Source organism: Nerophis ophidion, linkage group LG16 (genome assembly GCF_033978795.1).
Source record: "Nerophis ophidion isolate RoL-2023_Sa linkage group LG16, RoL_Noph_v1.0, whole genome shotgun sequence".
NCBI lineage: Eukaryota > Metazoa > Chordata > Actinopteri > Syngnathiformes > Syngnathidae > Nerophis > Nerophis ophidion.
Window position 1 is genome coordinate 6901298 of NC_084626.1, and position 21354 is coordinate 6922651.

The window sequence follows — 21354 nt, forward strand, 5'->3', positions numbered from 1 at the left end:
CGGTCCATAATGTCTTCAAAAGGTTCAGACAATCTGGAAAAAATCACTCTACGTAAGCGGCATGACCAGAAACTAACATTAAATGACCGTGACCTTCGGCACTGTATCAAAAACCGACATCAATCTCTAAAGGATAGCACTACATGGGCTCAGGAACACTTCAGAAAACCACTGTCACTAAATAAAGTTTGTCGCTTCATCTGTAAGTGCAGGGTAAAGCTCTACTATGCAAAACGAAAGCCATTTATCAACAACATCCAGAAACGGCATTGGCTTCTCTGGGCCCGGGATCATATAAGATGGACTGATGGAAAGTGGAAAAGTGTTTTGTGGTCTGACGAGTCCACATTTCAATTTTTTAGGGGAAATATTCGACATTGTGTCATCCGGACCAAAGGGGAAGCGAACCATCCAGACTGTTATCGACACAAAGTTCAAAAGCCAGCATCTGTGACGTTATGGGGGTGCATTAGTGCCCAAGGCATGGGTAACTCACACATCTGTGAAGGCACCATTAATGCTTAAAAGTACATACAGGTTTTGGAACAACACATGCTGCCATCTGAGCCCCGTCTTTTTCATGGACGCCCCTGCTTATTTAAGCAAGACAATGCTAAGCCACATTCATTATGTGTTACAACAGCGTGGCTTCATAAAAAAAGAGTGCGGGTACTTTCCTGGATTGCCTCCAGTCCATACCTGTCTCTCCTGTGTGGCGCATTATGAAGCGTAAAATATGACAGCGGAGACCCCAGACTGTTGAACGACTGAAGCTCTACATAAAACAAGAATGGGAAATAATTCCACTTTCAAAGCTTCGACAATTAGTTTCCTCAGTTCCCAAACGTTTATTGAGTGTTGTTAAAGAAAAAGGTGATGTAACACAGTGGTGAACATGCCCTTTCCCAACTACTTTGGCACATATTGCAGTCATGAAATTCTAAGTTAACTATTATTTGCAAAAAAATAAATAAATAAATGTGGAAAGGGGCATGGGTTATGCGTTCCCTGCGGGCGTGGTGTGTGCAGGGGCCGGCCATGAAGCAGCAGACAGTTGAGTAGATAGCTCAGCTGGAAGGAGTTATCTAATCACCTGTTCCCTAAATCAGCAGCGTCGGAGACCATGAGATGGGGAAAAGCTGGAGAACGAGAGGTGGGGGCCTGGAGAACGCTGACAAGCCAAAAGACTTTGTGAAATTGTTTAACTAAAATATATTGTAAAAACGCTTTACAAGGGTGTTGTGCTTTCCCTGTGGTCACATAAAGAACCCGAGATAGAGACATTTCACAGTGGCGCCCAACAAAGAGGTAAAAGACCACAGAAAAGATGTCAGCACCAACCCCTCTGGTGGCACTGGGCCAAGTGCTGGCCGAAGTGTCAGCAGCAAGCCGGCAGCAGACACAAGTTCTGAGGGCACTAATGGACAGAGCAGAGGCAGCGGGAGGGGTGTCTGCCATGAAGTGCATGGTGGAGGGGGAGGATCCCCAGACATTCCTCCATGTCTTCGAGGCTACAGCGACGACGGGCAGGTGGCCGGAGGAGGAATGGGGCGCAAAGCTGCTGCCGCTCCTGGTGGGGGCGGCACAGTGGGCGGCGCAGCGGGCGGCATTGAGTCTCCCGGCGACCGCCCGCATGCAGTATACCAACTCGCGCCACACCATATTGCAGCAGCACCGAAGACCACCGCCGGGAATTTCGCGCAATGAAGTTGGAGCCGGAAGGCCGGCCATTTGTCTTGGCGTACCAACTGAGGGACGCAGCAACCCGGTGGCTCCAGCCCAACGGACAGGACCCGAAGATGTTGGAAGCCATCATTTTGGAGCGATTCATTGATGGCATCCCGGGCAGGACTTGCATGGGTGAGGTACTACAGCCCCCCGGACGTCAAAACAGCAGTGAGACTGGCAGAGGAGCACCTGGCTGTCCAGAGGGAGGCGATACCAAAGACGGCCGAGGGACCCACCCCAGCACCCTGCCGTCGACTCGTCCCGCTATGGGTTGGAGGGGGGGTGGAGAGGACCAGGCCACCCGGAACCAACGAACAGGTTCCCCATGCGGGCACTCAAAAAAACACACCCACACGCTCACAGATACACACCACAAGGGGGGGAACACAGGGATATAATTACTTTTTGCAACTTAATGCCAAAAACGGAAATGCTGATTATCGGTCCAGCTAGACACCGACCTCTATTTAATAATACAACTTTAACATTTGACAGCCAAATAATAAAACAAGGTGACTCTGTAAAAAATCTAGGTATTATCTTCGACCCAACTCTCTCCTTTGAGTCACACATTAAAAGCGTTACTAAAACGGCCTTCTTTCATCTCCGTAATATCGCTAAAATTCGCTCCATTTTGTCCACTAAAGACGCCGAGATCATTATCCATGCGTTTGTTACGTCTCGTCTCGATTACTGTAACGTATTATTTTCGGCTCTCCCCATGTCTAGCATTAAAAGATTACAGTTGGTACAAAATGCGGCTGCTAGACTTTTGACAAGAACAAGAAAGTTTGATCATATTACGCCTGTACTGGCTCACCTGCACTGGCTTCCTGTGCACTTAAGATGTGACTTTAAGGTTTTACTACTTACGTATAAAATACTACACGGTCTAGCTCCAGCCTATCTTGCCGATTGTATTGTACCGTATGTCCCAGCAAGAAATCTGCGTTCAAAAGACTCCGGCTTATTAGTGATTCCTAGAGCTCAAAAAAAGTCTGTGGGCTATAGAGCGTTTTCCGTTCGGGCTCCAGTACTCTGGAATGCCCTCCCGGTAACAGTTCGAGATGCTACCTCAGTAGAAGCAGCCTTTAAATAGACCTCCTTTTTAGACCAGTTGATCTGCCGCTTCTTTTCTTTCTCCTATGTCCCCCCCTCTGTTGTGGGACATGCGCATTCTGCGTCTCTCTCCGCTGCGAGTCCAACCAGAGGACCCGCCGACAGCGCACTCCAGACACGCCCCCGCATTCATCAAGCGGACCGCGCCCACTCTCCGCCGCAGCCGGCTGCAGGACACACCTGTGACTGACGATGAGCAGCATAAAAGACCAGTGGACACAGGGATCCGTGCGGGAACTTAGTTCCAAATGCGTACCGTAAGCAATCACCCTGCGTTATGCAAACCTGCTCTCCCTGTGCCCTGTACCTCTACGTGTTCTCAGTTTCTTTTCCCGTGTCCCCACAGAATTCTCCGTCGCCCGCAAGGTGAGCTGTGCGTCTCACTCTTTTCCCTGGATCTCCCTCTGGATTCTGACTGCCTCCTTTGTACCTCGACTCCTCGTTCGTTTGACCTGAACCCTCTGCCTGCCCCCACGGACTTCCGCGTTCTCTTTTGTCAACACTTGGGTAAAACACACTTCAGTTAATTTACACACTTAGACTAACACCATACACTCTATAGTTTTTGCCACGCTCCATTTACTTAGTATGTTTTCTGTTGATTGATTATTATATATATATATATATATATATTAATAAATATTTGGACATACTGCCACCTGGTGTCCGTTTGCCGTCACGTCCTCCCTTAGTAAACCATAACAGTAAGTTCCCGCCAGAAAAATTAAATAGTAGGACCTGACGGCACAGTATTTTTTTTGTTGTTGTTGTTTTCATAGCCCCCAGTGACTTTAGCTCTGTCCCAGTGACTTTTTGTTTGTTTTTTTTTGTTTTCTCGCCTTTCCTCCTTCCTTTTTGCCCCTGTCACGATGTCTTTTTCCTCCACCATGGACCATTTTTGTAGCCCTCAACACTCCGTCAAGGGACTGTTTAATTTCAATACGGGGAGGGATGAATTTGCCCGGCGCCTGGCCACCCACCTCCCACCCTTAGTGACAATTCCTCAGTCAGCTGGAGGCGTTTGGCATCCGCGTTCGGAAGGAGGGGATAGTGCTGGTGACTGTGCTGATATGGTGGCGCATCTACACCCAGCCAGGCAAACCCCTGCCATACCTATACCATCTGTTTTTCATTTTTGTACTGGTGGCTGTGCTAATGTGGTAGCACAGCTGCAACCAGACAGACTTCCCCCTGCCCGAGATATCCCACCTATCTTCCGTTTTTCCCAGCCGCAGCCACCAGTCCCCTGGCTAGCCTCCGAGCTAGTACCTGTCCCGAAGCTAGCGCCCGAGCTAGCGCCAGTCCCCGAGCTAGCCCCCGAGCTAGCCCCCGAGCTAGCGCCAGTCCCCGAGCTAGCCCCCGAGCTAGCGCCAGTCCCCGAGCTAGCCCCCGAGCTAGCGTCAGTCCCCGAGCCAGCCCCCGAGCTAGCGTCAGCCCCCGAGCTAGCGTCAGTCCCCGAGCCAGCCCCCGAGCTAGCGTCAGTCCCCGAGCCAGCCCCCGAGCTAGCGTCAGTTCCCGAGCCAGCCCCCGAGCTAGCCCCAGTCCCCGAGCTAGCCCCCGAGCCAGCGGCAGTCCCCGAGCTAGCCCCCGAGCCAGCACCAGCCCCTTGGCAAGCCCCTGAGCTAGCACCTGTCCCCAGGCTAGCCTGTGAGCTAGCACCCATACCTAGGCTGGCCCTGACCCCCGCCCCTCAGCCAGTAGCACTGGCTTCAGCTCCTCAGCCATCTCCTCGTGTCCGGCGGGCTGCAGCACGGCGCCGCCCACCTCCTTGTGTCCGGCGGTCCTCACTACAGTGCCGTCCACCTCCTCGTGTCCGGCGGCCCGCACCAGGGAACCATTCGCGCCCGCCTTACCGACGGCCAAGACGTCGACCGTTCTTTGGTCGTCCACTTCGCCGGCCGCAGCGGCGGTCCACCCGACGCCGCCACCAGACTTGTCCCCGATGGCTTCTGAGACACTTGGGCTGGCGACCCACCACCAGTTCACCCCTCCACCCTCCCTTGATTTTTGTTCCTGCTTTTGGGGGTGTTCAGATTCTAGGACATCTGGAATCTGTCCATAGGGGGGGGATACTGTTATGGGACATGCGCATTCTGCGTCTCTCTCCGCTGCGAGTCCAACCAGAGGACCCGCCGACAGCGCACTCCAGACACGCCCCCGCATTCATCAAGCGGACCGCGCCCACTCTCCGCCGCAGCCGGCTGCAGGACACACCTGTGACTGACGATGAGCAGCATAAAAGACCAGTGGACACAGGGATCCGTGCGGGAACTTAGTTCCAAATGCGTACCGTAAGCAATCACCCTGCGTTATGCAAACCTGCTCTCCCTGTGCCCTGTACCTACGTGTTCTCAGTTTCTTTTCCCGTGTCCCCACAGAATTCTCCGTCGCCCGCAAGGTGAGCTGTGCGTCTCACTCTTTTCCCTGGATCTCCCTCTGGATTCTGACTGCCTCCTTTGTACCTCGACTCCTCGTTCGTTTGACCTGAACCCTCTGCCTGCCCCCACGGACTTCCGCGTTCTCTTTTGTCAACACTTGGGTAAAACACACTTCAGTTAATTTACACACTTAGACTAACACCATACACTCTATAGTTTTTGCCACGCTCCATTTACTTAGTATGTTTTCTGTTGATTGATTATTATATATATATATATATATATTAATAAATATTTGGACATACTGCCACCTGGTGTCCGTTTGCCGTCACGTCCTCCCTTAGTAAACCATAACACCCTCCCTTGTGGAGGGGGTCCGGTCCGATGACCATGGATGAAGTACTGGCTGTCCAGAGTCGAGACCCAGGATGGACCGCTCGTCGGGACCCAGGATGGACCGCTCGCCTGTATCGGTTGGGGACATCTCTACGCTGCTGATCCGCTTGAGATGGTTTCCTGTGGACGGGACTCTCGCTGCTGTCTTGGAGCCACTATGGATTGAACTTTCATAGTATCATGTTAGACCCGCTCGACATCCATTGCTTTCGGTCCCCTAGAGGGGGGGGGGGGGGGGGGGGGGGTTGCCCACATCTGAGGTCCTCTCCAAGGTTTCTCATAGTCAGCATTGTCACTGGCGTCCCACTGGATGTGAATTCTCCCTGCCCACTGGGTGTGAGTTTTCCTTGCCCTTTTGTGGGTTCTTCTGAGGATGTTGTAGTCGTAATGATTTGTGCAGTCCTTTGAGACATTTGTGATTTGGGGCTATATAAATAAACATTGATTGATTGATTGATTGATTACTCTGCTTCTTGTACATTGCAGGGTATCGGCGCTGCGGAGAGGGGCACCCCAAATACCAGGGCCGGTGTGCTGGAGGTGCGGGCAGCCCGGACACGTGCGGGGTAATGCTCCATGATGGAGGTGGGGCAGGTGATGCGGGTTGTCGGGCCTCCACCACCCGCCCCCGATTTGGGGGTAACGTACTGTGTCCTGGTAAGGCTACAAAGGGGTAAATACCGGGCGATGGAAGATTCGGGCTCCAAACTGTCTATGATCCCCCAAAACCTGGTTCGACCCGGGGCCTTGAGGCAGGCAACACGGGTGAAAATTAGGTTTATTGATGGGGATGTGCACGAATACCTTTTTGTGCCAGTGGAAATTGTATATGAAAAACAAAGGTTGCCGTAAGCGCGCAACTTACGCACTCTTTAATTCTAGGGAAGAATTGGCAGGAATTTAACCCTTTGGTTACACAATGTGTGGGGGTGCGTTCACAGACAATAGACGAGGGGAGTATCTGCACCGCTCTCAGCGGCGACACGGTTTCATTTGGGACTGCAAAGCGGGAACCGGTCGGGGCTTCGCGGGACGCCCCCCCGGCCCTTCGGTGGCAACCTATGGCGGACTTTCCCCTCGAGCAGTCCCGTGATGAAACCTTGCGCGAGGCCTGGGACCAGGTATATTATATTGATGGTCAGCCGGTGCGCCCGGGGAAAGCACGGGTATTGCCCCATTTTTCAATTATTCGGGATACATTATACCGAGTGGGCCGTAACACGCAAACCGGGGAAGAACACCAAGTTGTTGGTGCCAAAACGCCACCGGGAAATGGTTTTCCAGGCGGCGCATGTTAATCCCATGTCTGGACATTTTGGGTATGATAAGACACTTAATCGGGTCATTGTCCGATTCTATTGGCCAGGCCTCCGGGCAGACGTGCACCGTTGGTGCGCTGCCTGCCCGGACTGCTAGCTGGTAAATCCAGCAGACACCCCAAGAGCGCCTTTGCGCCCATTACCGCTCATGGAGGTCCCGTTCGAGAGAATTGGGATGGAACTCATCGGACCATTTCACCCGAGCACACGGATACCGTTTTGTGTTGGTCCTGGTGGATTACGAAACAAGGAATCCCGAAGCATTGGCTTTGCGCTCTATTTCTGCCAAGAATGTTGCGCAAGCGCTGTTCCAGATCATCTCCCGAGTTGGAGTCCCAAAAGAGATTCTGACTGACCAGGGCACATCCTTGATGTCGTGCAAAATAAAATAATTATGCGGGTTATTGGGAATTAAAGCGATCCGCACCAGCGTGTACCATCCACAAATGCATGGGCTGGTGGAGAGATTAAATAATATGCTGAAACCATGTACCGCAAATTTATGCATGAGGACAAACAGAATTGGGATAAATGTTTGGAACCCCTAATGTTTGTGATGCGGGTGGTACCCCAGGCCTCAGTTGGTTTTGCACCGTTTGAGTTATTGTACGGCCGGAGGCCTCGCGGAGTGCTGGACGTCATTGAAGAAAGCTGGAAGGAGGGGTCCAAGCTCCAGCAAAAATGAAATACAGTACGTCATGGACATGCGAGCAAAACTATACCAGGTGGGGCCCTTGTCACATGAGAATTTGCTCCGTGCCCAAGAGCGTCACCTCATCGCAGGGCCAATACAGATAGACAGACAACACTCACACTCACATTCACACACTAGGGCCAATTTAGTGTTGCCAATCAACCTATCCCCAGGTGCATGTCTTTGGAGGTGGGAGGAAGCCGGAGTACCCGGAGGGAACCCACGCATTCACGGGGAGGACATGCAAACCCCACACAGAAAGATCCCGAGGCCGGAATTAAACCCAGAACTACTCAGGACCTTTGTATTGTGAGGCAGACGCACTAACCCCTCTGCCACCGTGAAGCCCCGCTTGCGGTCCAACACTGGTTAAGAAACACAGTAATCAATCACAAAAATAAACAAATAACTGTATTCTTTATTCCAGGGTTTCTTAACCCTCTGGACCTCGGGGTCCAAATTTCCCACCACAGAGGGGCCCGTGGCCCACTCAATATAAACATATATCAATCGTAACCAGTAACTATATCTAACCAACTTACAGTTTACCACCTTGTCAAATGATATGAATATGTAGTGGAATTTCTGGCTTTATTGTGATTAATTTATACCATATTTTGTGTCCGTTAAAGTCCGAAAAAGAAGTCTATCCAAAAGCCTATTTCTGAATCACTGGGAAACAAAATGTAGGGTAAAGTTCAGTTTGTGGGCACGGTGGCCATTCTAAGAATTGTTATGACTGTTTGTTATGACTATTGTGTTGGTGCCAGGAGTGGCAAAAACAAAGAGACCTTGATATATGAAGAAAACATAAAATGGCTGTGGACCAATTTTTGGGGATGATTTGCATGATTTGCATGACGCTAGAGCCCCGGGAAAATGTTGTCCAATTTAATTGGCAATTTAATCCAACCAGTACTTTTGATATTGGGTAAATAAACCTTTTGTACTAAATCCACTTTGTTGCTGTCTAAGTTCTGGAATTTTCCACCACAATGTGGCGCTGCGAGCAGCACAAAGATTATTATCAAGGCTTAGGTCAGGCTGATTACAAAAATACATACTAATCAAATACTGTATATTGCAAAGGAAGGGCCTTGTAAAAACTAATGATAAATAAATGTACATACAATTTTGCTATTTGCTAAAATAGGTACATTCTAACAACATTAATAATTAATAACTACAATAATGTTTTGATTTAAACTGTCAATAGCATTAAAGTGCAAATGAAAATACAGCTTCATCACTTTAGTCATAATTTTTGTGCTTAAGAAACTTCTTTATGACTTTAGCTACAAACTTTTTCTTGTTTTACATTGTCAGTACTGCCAGAAGTGGTAGAAAATGTATTACAACTGAGTACATCCGCGGCCCATACAGACCCCAGCTGAGAAACAGATCCAACACTGTGGTCAAGAAACACAGTAATAAATCACAAAAATAAACTGTATTCTTTATGCCAGGGCTCCTAACCCTCATGACCTCGGGGCCCATTTTTCCCACTACAGAGGGGCACGTGACCCACTCAAATATCAACGCTGAATTGGTAATCTTACTCTTGGTTTTAATTGTATTCAATAACTATATCTAACCTACTCACAGTTCACCAGCTTGTCAAATGATATAAAACAATGTGTTAATCACAAAGATTATTATTTAGGCTGATTACAAAAATAGATACTAATCAAATAGACTGCAAAAGAAAGTCCTTACAAAAACTAACGAAAATTAAATGTACATACAATTTTGCATTTTGCTAAAATAGGTAAATACTGACATTAATAATGAATAATTACAGTAATATGTTTCTTAACCTTCGTCTTGTGTTAGGGTTGGCACCGACCCGTTTTCGTTTTTAAATGCATAAAAGAACCACATACATTTATTTTTGTGAATCAAGTCTTTTTGACTTTGTCAGGAACCTCTATTTCAACAAAATAAAACTTGTTTTTTTTGTTTCACTAAATTATAAAATGCTCCGGTTGAAATTATGACCTTGGTGTTGTTAGGGTCGGTATCGACCCAGTTATAAAAATAAGACTATAAAGCAATAAGTAGAGCCAAAACTGAACACACTGACGGCCAGCTCCTCTCCCAATCATGTGAGCTTTAGGGGATTCTCATTTTACCTTGTTATCCATTACAAAAACAAACAAATACGGGCATGTCCAGACATTTGAGGTCAATTCAGTATAGAGTTGCTGACTTGCAGAGTGCACATCTCTAATTTCCAGCATGCAAAAATGAAAAACAGATTTACAGTGAGAGAAGTTCTGGATAATATTTTTGGTGAAAATGAGGTAGAGGACACAGAGCAGCATAGTGATACTGATGAACAGGTTTCTGAGGAGGAAGACAATGTGGAGTGTCATCCAGAAGACACAGACACATCTGATGAGTCTGATGAGGAGGCCACCGGTGGTGAGAAGAAGGACAAGAACTTTTCAGGAGGATAGTTACCATGGTGGGTATACTGAAAAAAATAAACCTGTGCTGCATGCTGACATGTTCAAGGTGAAGGACAGGGCTCCTCCTCAATGTTTGCTTTTACAGACACCACCACTGTTGTCTCATATTGTCCAAAAAAAAAAAAACAGAATGTGATGCTTCTGTCTACTCTTCACAAAGATGCATTAGGAAGTGACAAAAAGCCCACAATTATCCTCAACTATAACAAGAACAAAGGAGGAGTGGACAACCTGGACAAGCTGACTGCCACTTATACTTGCCAGCGAATGACCAGGAGATGGCCAATGGTTGTGTTTTACAACATCCTCGATATGTCTGCATGTCATGCATTTGTGTTGTGGACCCACATCTACCAAGGGTGAAACTCAACCCAAAAAAACAAGCGAGAGAATGATTCTTGAGGAGCGGAAAATTCCCTTGTCAAGCCACACATTGAGCAAAGGGTGCCCTGAGACCCAGACGCTACAGCCTTGGTCAGACAGCTGCAGACCTTGCCTAGCACTCTGTCCACTTCATCAGCAACACAAAGAGCATCAGCGCCAGCATCCTCCTCTACCAGCTCTGCCTCAACACCAACCAAAACAGCCAGCACCACAACTCCTCTCAGGCCACCTGATTCTCAAAGAAAGAGGTGTCAGGTCTGCCCAAGCATTAAGGACAGAAAGACAAACGTATTGTGCTTCAACTGCAAGAAATATCTCTGCAAAGAACACACTAAAAGTGTCAGTTTTTGCCACACATGCATGTAAACACACACACATACACATGCAAGTTCTTGCACACAGAGACTTTTAGTCTGATTTAGTTTTTTATTAGTTTTGGAACCAGTAATCTATTTCGATTGGTTTGATTTGCTTGATTGGTTGTTATTTGCTTGATGTTGAAGTTCTGTTGCTGAAATTTTTTTTTAGCCTTTTTCTTGAAGTAAATATATATGGGTCAAATTTGACCCGTAACACCATAGATGTTAGTATAGTTAAAATTATTAAAATGAAAAAATAAATAAAACAAATTGATTTAAGAGATGTGTTCTAATACTCCTCAGTAATGGTCAGGTAACACAACAACCTTTTTTTTTATTTATATGATTCTCTTGAGGTTCGCTTTACCATTTTTTTCAATTGAAATCGAGGGGTATACTGACAAAAAAAAGGCCCTCACCAAAAATATTAAAACCAATATTTTCATGGATAAGGAAACCCAACAAGGTAACCAAGAGATGAGAAACAAATTGGATGATAGATAATTGTTTTTAGTGTATTTTACAGTTGATTTAAGACATAGGTCCAAACCGACCCGTTAACATAAGAGATGGTAACAGAAAGCTAACACAAGAGGAAGGTTAACTAAACTTTCAATAACATTAAAGTGCAAATTAAAATACAGCTTCACCACTTAAGTCATATTTTTTGCACGTAAAAAACGTATTTATTACTTTAGCTCCAGACTTGTTTGGTTGTTACTTTAGTCATATTTTCTGCGCTAAAAAAACATTTCTATGACTTTTGCTTCTGACTTCTTTTTTTTATGTGACATTGTCATGACTGCCACAAGTGGTAGAAAAGTATATTACAATTGAGTACAGCCGTGGCCCGTATGGACCACAGCTGAGAAACAGATACTTTTTTGGCGGCCCTCCAGGGGGCGCTTGCGGTCCCACACTGGGCCTGTGGTTAAGAAACACTACTTTATGCTGTATCAACATTTGAAATCCACAACTTTAAAAAATTTAGCAGACACATTCGATAAATCCGCACAAAGTATCGGATGGGTATTGTCGATACCAGCCTGAATTTTACTTGGCATTGGATCGGAAAGAATATCAGTGATGTCCCACATTACTAGCAGTGAGTATAATAAGATGGCGGAATAGTGGCAATAACCTTTCATCTGGCTGCCTGAATTAAATCTCATGCACACAGATTAGGAACCTCGATGGAGACACTGACACATTTGTGCAGTGACTGTCAATTAAAGTGTTGTCTGTTTGTGGGCATCATACGACAGGCAGATCCTTCAGAGGCCCTTCGAACTCTCAGAACAATATAAACTCCAGAACTAATATTCTGCTATTCTCAGACTTCTTTCATGTAATAACTTATTTACAGTAATGGCGGTTCATGTGGTTGGACGGTGGGGAATACGTTGGAGTCACCAATGTTTGTTTATGTGCATGACATTAAACTTTTTCACTATTAATACACATTAATTAATACATTATTTTTTAAACATTTAGAAAAACACCTAACAATTGAAAAAAATACAATTGTTAATGCATTACTATTGTTATCATGAAAATAATTGGTTAATTAAGTAATATTGTCTTTTGTCAATATCTACCTTTAGAGCTTATTGTTTGAATGTTTATGGAACATCTTTTCTATAGAATTCAATTCATCAAACATTAGCATCATGATTATTTTTGTATTACTATTCAGTTAAGAGATTGATGAAGTAACATTTCAGTTTTTTAAAATTTAAAGTACAGTAACCATACATTAAAAGCTTTGGAACTACTTTTAAAATATAGATTTACTGTATTTTCCGGACCATAGGTCGCACCGGATTATAAAGCGCACTATCGATGAGACGGTCTATTTTCGATCTTTTTCCATATATAAGGCGCACTAAAGGAGTCATATATATATATATTTTTTTTTTTCTAAATGTAAAACACTTCCTTGTGGTCTACATAACATGTAATAGTGGTTCTTTGGTCAAAATGTTGCATGGATGATGTTTTACAGCTCATCTTCAGGCCGCTTTCTGACAGTCACTTCAGTATGCGCCGTTTTGTGGGCGGTCTTATTTACGTGGCTCACCTTCGACAGCGTCTTTTCTCCGTACTCTTTGTTGTAACGGTGTAGCGTGCAAGGACGGGAGTGGAAGAAGTGTCGAAAGATGGAGACAACTGTTTTAATGACATTCAGACTTTACTTAAATCAATAACAGATAAGCATCTCATCACCCAAGGCTCACTGGTGGAATAACAACGCCGGAAAAATGTCCCGTAAAAAAAATGTCCAACCAGAGCTCTCGAATAACTAAAGTACCTTGGGTGAATTATGTAAATTCACTACACCGGTATATTTTAGCGCTTTCATGGCAAGTTTACTGATGGATATACAGTAAGTAAGAACTTTACACTACTTTATATTAGAAATGACATCAGCTTAGGATAAATGTCCCATAACACAAAGATAAAGAAAGAGAAGCTTGTTGACCACAAAGGCCGACGCGCGCACATTTTTAGGACTAATGCAGATCCCAAATACAGATCAGCAGGTACCAGAAGGTAAGAAAAGTTTTTTTTGCATAATATTGAAAAACAAAACGCCAGATAATATCTTTCCCTATACACACACCACAATAATACTCGTAAGTTGAAGCATATTACAATCCATCAAGCCCTTCGGCTTCATAGCTTACCAAAGTCGGACTAAAAGATTTTGATGGATTTTTGAGCGCCGTTTTGATTGATTGATTGATTGATTGAAACTTTTATTAGTAGATTGCACAGTTCAATACATATTCCGTATAATTTACCACTAAATGGTAACACCCGAATAAGTTTTTCAACTTGTTTAAGTCGGGCTCCCCGTTAATCAATTCATGGTACAAATATATACTATCAGCATAATACAGTCACCACACAGGTTAATCATCATAGTATGTACATTGAATTATTTACATTATTTACAATCCGGGGGGTGGGATGATGAGCTTTGGTTGATATCAGTATTTCAGTCTTCAACAATTGCATCAGCAGAGAAATGGACGTTGAAACTTAGTAGGATATGTACAGGGAGCAGAGAACATAGTGAGTTCAGATAGCATAGGAACAAGTATATACATTAGAAATACATTTGATTATTTACATTAGGTTATTTAAAATCCGGAGTGATGGGATGTGAATGGAGGAGGGTATTAGTAAAGGGTTGAAGTTGCCTGAAGGTGTTGTTTTAGAGCGATTCTGAAGGAAGAAAGAGATGCACTTACTTTTACACCTGTTGAAAGTGAATTCCACATTGATGTGGCATAGAAAGATAATGAGTTAAGACCTTTGTTGGATCGGAATCTGGGTTTAACGTGGTTTGTGGAGCTCCCCCTGGTGTTGTGGTTATGGCGGTTAAGGAAGTAGTTTGACATGTACTTCGGTACCAGGGAGGTGTAGCGGATTTTTTAGACTGCGCTCAGTGCAATTTGTTTTACTCTGTCCTCCACCCTGAGCCAGCCCACTTTGGAGAAGTGGGTTGGAGTGAGGTGTGAACTGGGGTGGAGGTCTAGAAGTAACCTGACTAGCTTGTTCTGGGATGTTTGAGTCTAGATTTGGGTGTTTTGGAGGTGCTGGGGTACCAGGAGGTGCAAGCGTAATCGAAAAAGGGTTGAATGAGAGTTCCCGCTAGAATCTTCAAGGTGCTTTTGTTGACCAGAGAGGAGATTAAAACATTGTGTGCAATGTTCTACATTTTTTTAATGAAACATATACAATTTTGGTGTTGTTTACGTGAGTCGTATAGAGTCTACACATATCTCTTACGTGTGACTGCCATCTATTAGTCACAACTAACGTAGATAGATAGTACTTTATTGAATTCTTCAGGAAAATTAAAATTCCAGCAGCAGTATACAGAATTGAGATCAAATTTAAAAAGTAAAAATTAAATAATGGGGGTATGAATGGAAACAAAATTGAAAAATATTAAAATAAGAAAAAAAATAAAAAGCAACATTGAGAACAAAAACATAACAGTAAAATAAGAATATATCAAGAGAAACTAGGCAGTAGTGAACATATTATGAAAAAGTATTGCACTGTTATTGTTTTGCATACCCTGTCATCCTAGTAACCACCCAGACTACCCTCCCTCCCCCTTATTTCACCATGTACCAAATGAAATAGCTTTGAGGTCAGTAAGCACAACCGAAATTATTTTGTACATGAGGCGGACCGGGTTATAAGGCACACCTTATAGTCCGAAAAATATGGTACTAATATTTATCCTCACACTTATGACCAGCAGCACAGTGGACTGAAAATGAGGTAACTGTCGTCCACCACTATTTCCGTAATATTGTTTTTACTCTACACTTTGCTTCCCGCTGATTCTGTTTTAATTCCTCACCTTTGATTATTGCGCTGGGCGAAGCAAGGAGTTGCCCTTTCCTTCATCACTCTTTTTAATGATTGGATTCATGCTGAAAACCATTTGCCACTGCACAGACTCCACATGTAAATTCTCAGAAAAAAATGGCAACGTTGACAGATATGTCTTTCATACCATTACTCACCAGTCTGGAACGTAATCTTTGTAACACTGCATAGCATCTTGTGTTTCCATCCTTGACCACAGCCATTCCTCCCCCTAATTAGCACATTTTTTGCTCTGTTGCTCTTCAACATGAAGACTGTTGTGAGAGTTGGATTACTTTTTGGGGAGAGTGATCCTCTAACAAAGATACCACACATACCTACCGATGCAGCACTTGTTCACTTGTAGCACTGGTGCTACTAGATGAAAAAACAAAATTGTAGCAATATGAAATGTTTCAAATATCAACAATATCAATATTAATATTGGGCGCATCGGATTAAAAGGCACATTGCCAATGAGCGGATCTATTCAGGTCTATTTTCATACAAAAGGCGCACCGGATTATAAATCACATTAAAACATACTTGCCAAATTTGAGACCTCTGAATTAGCTATTTATAGCTAGAATTCTGGAATTCAATCAATGTTTATTTATATAGCCCTAAATCACAAGTGTCTCAAAGGGCTGCATAAACCACTACGACACCCTCGGAAGAACCCACATAAGGACAAGGAAAACTCACAGCCAGTGGGCAAAGAGAACTCACACCCAGTGGGACGTTGGTGACAATGATGACTATGAGAACCTTGGAGAGGACCACATATGTGGGCAAACCCCCACCCCCACTAGGGGACCGAAAGCAATGGATGACGAGCGGGTCTAACATGATACTGTGAAAGTTCAATCCATAGTGGATCCAACACAGCCGAGAGAGTTCAGTTCAAAGCGGATCCAAGACAGCAGCGAGAGTCCCGTCCAAAAGAAACCACCCCAAGCGGAGTCGGAGCAGCAGCATATACACACATGTATATGTATACGTGTGTGTGGGCCTTGCCTACAGGGTGTTGTGAAGCGTCTAGTGCAGTAGTTAAAGGGAAGGTTGCATGTTTACTTCCCACCTGCTTGCTAACCTCTCACTTACAGACACTGCTGCTGGCTAGCTCTTGTGGTGAACGGAGAACCAGCCTTGTGTGTCAGTATTCTCCTGCCAGTACACAGCCTCTCCTTCACCAAGACTCCTGTCAGGCCTCCACGTGCCCACACATGGTAAGTTGGACCCTGCGGCCCAAGGCAAACATGGAAGGGGATATCGGAGCTGCAGTGGTCCCCAGAGGTGTGATGCGCAGACCCACATTAGGACACGCCCTGGCATCACCTAACCACTGCCCCGCTGCCATGTGGGTTAGTCCGGGAAGACAAAAGGCTAGGGGAGCACACTCTGAGAGTAAAGCAAGTGATGTTGGAGACTACGCCTCCCCCTCGTCAAAAAAGACCTCAACAGCGGACTGAGCGGATGATGGATGTAGAGTACCTCCACAACGGTCACGAAAGCAGAAGAAGGCTGCAGCAAAGATGGGTCCCCACTTGTCCTGGTCTCCATGCCATTGGACCCCGGCCTTCTCTTTGCCAAGGACAGTGTGGTGACTGTTTGTGCACCAGTTTCCCCACTATAAAAGATTGCCCGCACAGACTTTCTCCTGAAGGACCCATTATTACCCAACCCCCTATAAGTCCTATGGCGACTAGAAAATGGTGACGGGAGCAGGACAGTGAAGTCTGGGAGATTCTAGCCATGCACTGGCACATAGGCGGTAGTTGCCTAATTCAGTCACCTTGCATTTTGAGAGAACATTTTGGCAGCAGCAACCACATCTGAGCAGCCCTATTTAGGATCCACTCTGCTCACCCTACACAGGAAGGGGCTAGAAAAGGTGTCCTAAAAATAGCCTGCCTCCTACAACCTGACTGGAATACCGCGTCCAGAGGGTATACATCATAGCAGTCGAAAAACAAAAACAAAAATATTAAACTTTGGAGCTTGAAATGTGCGAACACCTGTGGAAGTTTCCTCCAGCAACTAGCATTGGAATACGTCGGCGGCTACATCCAGCGGCCTGTGAAGCAGCGGAGTCTAGTAGCAGCGGGGGCCGTCTACGGAGCAGACGCCAGCGGTGTGATCGGAAACGCGGATGCCGAGCGGGGCTTAAAACAAAGCAGAAGGCTAATCCCCACAAAACACCACTTCCCTCCATTCTGAAGACGGATTTAGATGAAAGATGCGAGACTACTGGTCTGGGTAAGGAGTCTGTTAAATTAGAACAAGTTTTTTCTGCTTTGAGTGTTTCAGAGTTGGACATGTGTTTTACTGAGGTGGCTAACTATGATGCGTGCAGTTTATCAAAGCAACAAACAAACAATCGGAAAATCCCCGTTACTGAGGTGGCTAACTATGATGCGTGCAGTTTATCAAAGCAACAAACAAACAATCGGAAAATCCCCGTTACTGAGGTGGCTAACTATGATGCGTGCAGTTTATCAAAGCAACAAACAAACAATCGGAAAATCCCCGTTACTGAGGTGGCTAACTATGATGCGTGCAGTTTATCAAAGCAACAAACAAACAATCGAAAAATCCCCGTTACTGAGGTGGCTAACTATGATGCGTGCAGTTTATCAAAGCAACAAACAAACAATCGGAAAATCCCCGTTACTGAGGAGGCTAACCATGATGCGTGCAGTTTATCAAAGCAACAATCAAACAATCGGAACATTCCCGTCGTATCAATTCCTAGATATGGTCGTAATTATACTGAACGCACTGGGCATAATAAACACAACATTATTAATATTGCTACTACGGATAATTTGACCAACAATTCCCTAAAACAGCCCACAACCTATAATATAGGTTTTTTAAACATAAGATCATTGTCTCCCAAAACGTTGTTAGTTAATGATATTATCAGAGACAACAATCTTAACGTCATCGGTCTCAGTGAAACCTGGCTTAAACCAAATGACTTTTTTGCGCTAAATGAGGCATGTCCTCCTAACTTTACACATGCGCATATTGCCCGTCCGCTTAAAAGGGGTGGGGGGGTCGCACTAATATACAACGAAAACTTTAACCTTAGTCCTAACATAAATAATAAATATAAATCGTTTGAGGTGCTTACTATGAGGTCTGTCACACCGCTGCCTCTACACCTGGCTGTTATCTACCGCCCCCCCAGGGCCCTATTCGGACTTTATCAATGAATTCTCAGAGTTCGTTGCTGATCTAGTGACACACGCCGATAATATAATCATAATGAGGGACTTTAATATCCATATGAATACCCCATCGGACCCACCGTGCGTAACGCTCCAGACTATAATTGATAGCTGTGGTCTCACACAAATAATAAATGAACCCACGCATCGCAACGGTAATACGATAGACCTAGTGCTTGTCAGGGGTATCACCGCTTCCAAAGTTACGATACTCCCGTATACTAAAGTATCATTACCTTATAAAATTCGAGGTTCAGACGCATGTTCGTCAAACTAATAATAATAATAACTGCTATAGCAGCCGCAACATTAATACGGCCACAACGACAACTCTTGCTGACCTACTGCCCTCGGTAATGGCACCATTCCCAAAATATGTGGGCTCTATTGATAACCTCACTAACAACTTTAACGACGCCCTGCGCGAAACCATTGATAACATAGCACCGCTAAAATTAAAAAAGGCTCCAAAAAAGCGCACCCCGTGGTTTACAGAAGAAACTAGAGCTCAGAAATTATTATGCAGAAAGCTGGAACGCAAATGGCGCACGACTAAACTTGAGGTGCACCATCAAGCATGGAGTGATGGTTTAATAACTTATAAACGCATGCTTACCTTAGCTAAAGCTAATTATTACTCAAATCTCATCCACCGTAATAAAAACGATCCTAAATTTTTGTTTAGTACGGTAGCATCGCTAACCCAACAAGGGACTCCTTCCAGTAGCTCCACCCACTCAGCTGATGACTTTATGCAATTCTTTAGTAAGAAAATTGAAGTCATTAGAAAGGAGATTAAAGACAATGCGTCCCAGCTACAACGGGGTTCTATTAACACTGACACGATTGTATATACGGCGGATACTGCCCTCCAAAATAGTTTCTCTCGTTTTGAGGAAATAACATTAGAGGAATTGTTACAACGTGTAAATGGAAAAAAACAAACAACATGTTTACTTGACCCGCTTCCTGGGAAACTGATCAAGGAGCTCTTTGTATTATTAGGTCCATCAGTGCTAAATATTATAAACTTATCACTTTCCTCGGGCACTGTTCCCCTAGCATTCAAAAAAGCGGTTATTCATCCTCTTCTTAAAAGACCTAACCTCGATCCTGACCTCATGGTAAACTACCGACCGGTGTCTCACCTTCCCTTTATTTCAAAAATCCTCGAAAAAATTGTTGCGGAGCAGTTAAATGAACACTTAGCGTCTAACAATCTATGTGAAACCTTTCAATCCGGTTTCAGGGCAAATCACTCCACGGAGACAGCCCTCGCAAAAATGACTAATGATCTATTGCTAACGATGGATTCTGATGCGTCATCTATGTTGCTGCTCCTCGATCTTAGCGCTGCTTTCGATACTGTCAATCATAATATTTTATTAGAACGTATCAAAACACGAATTGGTATGTCAGACTTAGCCCTGTCTTGGTTTAACTCTTATCTTACTGATAGGATGCAGTGTGTCTCCCATAAAAATGTGACCTCGGACTACGTTAAGGTAACGTGTGGAGTTCCCCAGGGTTCGGTCCTTGGCCCTGCACTCTTCAGCATCTACATGCTGCCGCTAGGTGACATCATACGCAAATACGGTGTTAGCTTTCACTGTTATGCTGATGACACCCAACTCTACATGCCCCTAAAGCTGACCAACATGCCGGATTGTAGTCAGCTGGAGGCGTGTCTTAATGAAATTAAACATTGGATGTCCGCGAACTTTTTGCAACTCAACGCCAAAAAAACGGAAATGCTGATTATCGGTCCTGCTAGACACCGAACTCTATTTAATAATACAACTCTAACATTTGACAACCAAACAATTAAACAAGGCGACACGGTAAAGAATCTGGGTATTATCTTCGACCCAACTCTCTCCTTTGAGGCACACATTAAAAGCGTTACTAAAACGGCCTTCTTTCATCTCCGCAACATCGCTAAAATTCGCTCCATTCTGTCCACTAAAGACGCTGAGATCATTATCCATGCGTTTGTTACGTCTCGCCTCGACTACTGTAACGTATTATTTTCGGGTCTCCCCATGTCTAGCATTAAAAGATTACAGTTGGTACAAAATGCGGCTGCTAGACTTTTGACAAGAACAAGAAAGTTTGATCACATTACGCCTGTACTGGCTCACCTGCACTGGCTTCCTGTGCACTTAAGATGTGACTTTAAGGTTTTACTACTTACGTATAAAATACTACACGGTCTAGCTCCATCCTATCTTGCCGATTGTATTGTACCATATGTCCCGGCAAGAAATCTGCGTTCAAAGGACTCCGGCTTATTAGTGATCCCCAAAGCCCAAAAAAAGTCTGCGGGCTGTAGAGCTTTTTCATTTCGGGCTCCAGTACTCTGGAATGCCCTCCCGGTAACAGTTCGAGATGCTACCTCAGTAGAAGCATTTAAGTCTCACCTTAAAACTCATTTGTATACTCTAGCCTTTAAATAGACTCCCTTTTTAGACCAGTTGATTTGCCGTTTCTTTTCTTTTTCTTCTATGTCCCACTCTCCTTTGTGGAGGGAGTCCGGTCCGATCCGGTGGCCATGTACTGCTTGCCTGTGTATCGGCTGGGGACATCTCTGCGCTGCTGATCAGCCTCCGCTTGGGATGGTTTCCTGCTGGCTCCGCTGTGAACGGGACTCTCGCTGCTGTGTTGGATCCGCTTTGGACTGGACTCTCGCGACTGTGTTGGATCCATTATGGATTGATCTTTCACAGTATCATGTTCTCATATGTTCTCATAGTCATCAGTATCATCAGTATCACAGTATCATGTTCTCATAGTCATCATTGTCACCGACGTCCCACTGGGTGTGAGTTTTCCTTGCCCGAGGATGTCGTAGTGGTTTGTGCAGCCCTTTGAGACACTA

The 21354-nt window shown here is 44.9% G+C and overlaps 1 protein-coding gene and 1 long non-coding RNA gene across 5 annotated transcripts in view; one reads left to right on the plus strand and one right to left on the minus strand.

Annotated features, from left to right (window-relative positions):
* cpne5b (copine Vb) overlaps nucleotides 1-21354 on the minus strand; it is a 437932-nt gene that overhangs the window by 108656 nt on the left and 307922 nt on the right. The window lies entirely within an intron of this gene.
* On the plus strand, nucleotides 4934-5535 carry LOC133535632 (uncharacterized). The gene is made up of 2 exons (XR_009802266.1): nucleotides 4934-5138; nucleotides 5226-5535. It is a non-coding gene; the product is annotated as an uncharacterized LOC133535632 (long non-coding RNA).